The sequence below is a fragment of the Hipposideros armiger genome, unplaced genomic scaffold (assembly GCF_001890085.2).
Source record: "Hipposideros armiger isolate ML-2016 unplaced genomic scaffold, ASM189008v1 scaffold_1293, whole genome shotgun sequence".
Classification (NCBI taxonomy): Eukaryota; Metazoa; Chordata; class Mammalia; order Chiroptera; family Hipposideridae; genus Hipposideros; species Hipposideros armiger.
The window spans coordinates 259,168-264,322 of NW_017732643.1; positions in this window are offsets into that span (position 1 = coordinate 259,168).

Here is a 5,155-nt window from a genome sequence, read left to right on the forward strand (position 1 = left end):
TTACATTACCAATTAGAGAAAGCACTATGCATTAATTCTAACACTCCAAAAAGCAATAGAGACGTGTTATGTGCTTGTCTGCTATATTGGCTCTGGAGAAAAAAAATAAAAATCCTTGAAATCCCAGTGTGCATACTCTTTGTACTTCCTACTGTTGCTTCTGCCAAGTGGCAAGAATGTGTTTATCTGTGGAATAAATAATCACATCTGGTTAGACATTCCAATAGTATATTTTAAAATATTTATCCTTAAATTAAAACACTGAATAAATTAACTGCATGAGGGCACTACACTGACCAGTTAATTTGCTACTTAATCTTACCAGATTATTTAAAATATGACAGCCTGACTGCACCTCTTGAGACTTCAAGATAAAATTTTTATAAGTCTAAACCTCAACTTAATTTATCATGATTTTAAAAATAGTTTCCTCATTTCTTTTTTTGTTAGATCTTACACACATACAAAATCGCTATTATAATAACAAAATAGTGCTCTCTCTATGTTTGTACTCCATCAATGTTCTTAGGTAGACAAACATCTAAAGTAAACATTAAAAAAAGACATAAATAATTCTACTGTTTTATACGAAGGGATTTCCCCCCCCCATTTAAGAAAATTCTTGAGGAAAATATGAATCCTATAAACATGTAGTATACAGTGTGATGTGGAAAATAACAACAAAAAAAGTTTTAGAAACCTTACGTCCAAAAGCTTGAATAACTATCCAATATCATATTTGCAGTATTTTGTTTTTCCAAGCCTGTTCCTATATTTAACTAATATTGTGTTTTATAACATAAATCCAAAGGAAAATTTTATGAAAAACATTCTCTATAACTGCTAATTTATCTGATTTTTAAATAAATAGCTTTCATGATTAAAATTATAAAATTAAAAACAAATTAAAATGAATTCTGCTCATTAAGTAGTATGCTAGACTGTATAACATTAAAAAAAGAAGATGATGATGAAGAAAAAGAAGAGGAAGGAAGAAGGGAAAGTGGGACATACATTAGCCTTATGTATTAATGGCTTATCTTTTAGTGAGATAGGATTAAAATCCATTTTGTGCCTGTTTTTACCTATCTGAGTTCAAAAACAATAGATGTTAAAGAACATCTGAGACAACAGACCCATAGCATTTTGTGGTTGGAATGTAGATAGAAACAGTTTATTTGAAGTGTGATTTGACAAATAGTCAACATTTGCAAATAGCATGCATATTCCTTATCTCATCTATTTATCATGTAAAAATGTGCCCTAAAGATAAATTTGCACAAGTCTATCAAAATATATGAACAAGATTGCTTATTACAGCATTAATTATAAAATTTTAAAACTTGAAGCAAGCTCATTCATATGGAACTGATTATGATACTTCTGTACAATGCCCTACTAAATAACTTTAAAAAATAAAGTAGATTTATAAATATTAATGCGAAAACGTCAAATTATACATGATTAAATGCAAAAACTTGTATAAAATGGCCATTTTGTAAATAATTTTGAAAAGTAGAATCATAAGTATACTCTATATATAGAAAATTTGGAATGATACACAAGAATAATTTAATGCATATAAAGCATATAGGTATTTCAATGTTTGATATGAAAACTAGACCTTTATGTTTTACTTCATAAACTTTCATAAAGTTTAGCATCAACTTTCCATTTTTTACATGAACATCTCTATGGCTTGTGATAAACATAATTAGTAAGAGGAAATTTTCTGACTAAAATCATCTTGCTTTTATGGTTGTTAACTAGTCTCCTTTGCCTAATTTTGGAGATGAGGAAGAATCCTTTTAACTTAAATTTAGTTGTCATATTGTATCATGTGGTTAAAAGACTAAAAATCTATTTTTGGACATTAAAATAGAGTATGAAAACAGGAGGTAAATTCTCAGGTTCTTCTACTATGAAATAAAGCTTTCAACAAATATTCTGGGAGCTTCTTAATGAGACCAATGAAAGACTGGTAGAGTGGAGGTATTTGGGGGATTACTAATGTACAGAACTCACAATGACCCAAATAGAACATACTTTCAAAATTTAATTTATTACTAAGTGTTGCCTGATGAAGCTGAATTCAATAAGAATGAGCATAAATAAAATGATATTAGGTAACTGTAGAAAAAGCCTATGGCCATGGGTATATGACCAGGGTATCCTCAGAATTCCTCAAAAGACTGTGGGGATTCTCTAAACTTCTACCAAATATGGCCATCTTAAATGTTTAAAAATAAATGAAAGTAATTAACTTGTATCCTGGCACAGAGTGATGGTGAATTCGCATAATAAAGTACCCAGTAGTATAGGGAGATGCCAGTTACCTAGACAGAAATATTCCTAGTTGTGAAAAAAAACAATTCATGATGCTCTCATAAATAATCATCTTTTTTTTGGCTAAAACTTATGCTCATGAGGTTTGCAATAGATTCACGGATGAAAAATTAGGCATAGCATATATCTTTTCATATATGAAGTATAAATTTATATGTTAATTTTCTAATTATAAATTAATTAACTTCAACATTAATTCCATTCACTTTTCGATAAATGGATGAAGTTTACATTCTGAATTTGACAAAACTGAAGATCAGTACTAAGCTTAGAATATGTTAATAGATTCAAACACCAGATGAGACCCCATCTGAACTGCTGGCCAAACCGTTTCTCTATTACTGTCAAGTTATTAACAGAAAAATCCTAGGCATGATCCTGGATGAGTGCTATTTGAGATATACTGAAATTATATTCCATTTTCTTGAGAAAAAGAAAATCTCTTCTTAGTGCTTCTTCAGTAGATAAAATAAAAATAGGTTTCTACTGAATAAAAATAAGGTTTGCAGCTACTGCTCACGGTTTGATAAATGTAGTTGTGAACAAAAGAATCAAACTAATAAAAACTACAAATTATTTTCCACTTTAGTGAGGAAATATGTCCAATTGAGTCTTTAAAAATTAACTCAAAATCAGATCAAATTTAAAGTTTATTTTAAACATTGTTTCCTCTAAAATGTAAAAAATAATCAATTCTTGTGGGACAGACACCCCTGATATCGTGTCAGGCAACAGGGGAAAATTTTGAGATGTCTGGTAACACTGTCAAATCCCAAATAGCAGTTAATATCTGCAATTCCCATTTTTCTTACATTTTATAATATGAGAAAAACTACCTTTTTTAAAAATTAAAGTTATAGGGGTGACAATGGTAAGTAAAGTTACATAGGTTTCAGGTGTACAATTCTGTAATACATCATCTATATATCACATTGTGGTTCACCATCCAGAGTCAGTTCTCCTTCCATCACCATATATTTGATTCCATTTACCCTCATCTACCACCCCCCTCCCCCATTACCCTCTGGTAACCACTAAACTTTTGTTTATGTCTATGAGTTTTTATTTCTTTGTTTGTCTTGCTCCTTTTTTCCTTTCAGTTTTATATACTACATATCAGTGAAATCATATGGTTCTCGACTTTTTCTGTCTGACTTACTTCGCTTAGCATAATGATCTCAAGATCCATCCATGTTGTGGCAAATGGCATTATTTCATCTTTTCTTATGGCAGAATANTGAATGTATTTCTGTATTTGTTATTGAACTCTAACATGATAGAGAGAATATAGACTGAAATGTAAGTTAAGATATAACTAATAGAGACATTAGAGAATGATGCACACTTTTTGCTTTAGGTGAATTTATGTTTTGAATAAGAACTAAAATATAAACTCAGTATATTCTTTCAGGAATACTGGTGGTTAATTAACTTTCTGAGTCTTTGAAAATCTGAAAATATTTTTATCTTGTTAGCCCACAAGATCTTCTAATTCACATAGCCATCTTCAAGGTCTCAGGGGACAGGTCTTTTTGATAGCAACTGGTAGGCTGAGTGGAGAGGACCCTAGGTAGCTCCATCGTAACAACTATGACCTTAGAACAGACATCTTGTCTCTTTCTATTTTATTTATTAAAGAGATTTAATGACAATTATTTCTATTTTTCCCCAACTCTGATGTTTTTCTATAAGTCAGTATTTCTGTTTCTTTGAAATTTAGAATATCTTTGTATGTGTACAAGTCATAAAAGAAGAGAATTTGGAGGAGACAGATATGAACTGAATCTTGACTTTTTCATTTACTACCCATATGACTGGGTAAGTCACATAACCTCTCAAAACCTTTCACTTCTCATCTATAAATAAACGCCATGTTTGAAAGACTTCTTATGGAATTTATGGATTATTCATAAAAAATGCTGAGGCTTGTGTTAGACATATGGTACAACAAAAAGATAGCTTTCATAAGTGACTTATTTGGTCAGCGTTGGAGTTTAGGCCTTTCTGTATCAAAACTCTAACCTTTAAAGCAAAAAATATTAGAAGCATTTCTACAAAAGATTGTGCTTTATGCTCTCCGTGAATGGAGTAACATAATACATCAGGGTTCTCCTCTGGGTCCAAAGGACCCTGGCTTGGTTAGGGCTGTCTCAGAGAGCATATGCCAAGACAAAGGAAAAAAAGCCACACAGCTATCTCTGCTTCAATCCATAAAATGTATGCATATATATCGTTAATACATTAAGGTTTCTACAGGATTTGGGGGGAATTTGGTTTCTGATGCTTAAAAACAAACAAAAATCCAAACAAATATCAATATGCATATTTTTACATCTTGTTTTAGACATACGATGAACTATACATATTTAAAATGTAGATCTTGATAAATTATAACATATGTATATGCTGTGAAAGCATCACTACAATGTAGATAAAGAAAAATTTATCACACCCCTATAGATATTTATTAATGGCAGAAAATTTTGAATTAATTGATAAATGATTGATGTCCATATTAAGAATCATTTTCTTTAAGACCTTGCTCTTTGTGAATTATAGTTTTCCTATCCCTACTAGCCAGAAAAAAATAAGCATCTTATAGAATTTTCAGATGATTTGTTTTTTGACAAGTTTTGCTATCATTTAAAAAATAAACATGATATTAAACAAAGTACTTCTATTGGAGAAAAATAAAGTTTTATTTTAATGTATCTTTAACTGAGCAAGTTCACGCAACATTAAACCTTTTGTAAAGCTTCCTGAAATGGACTTGACAATGCACACCTTTTTCCTGAGAGGAATTGTTTTC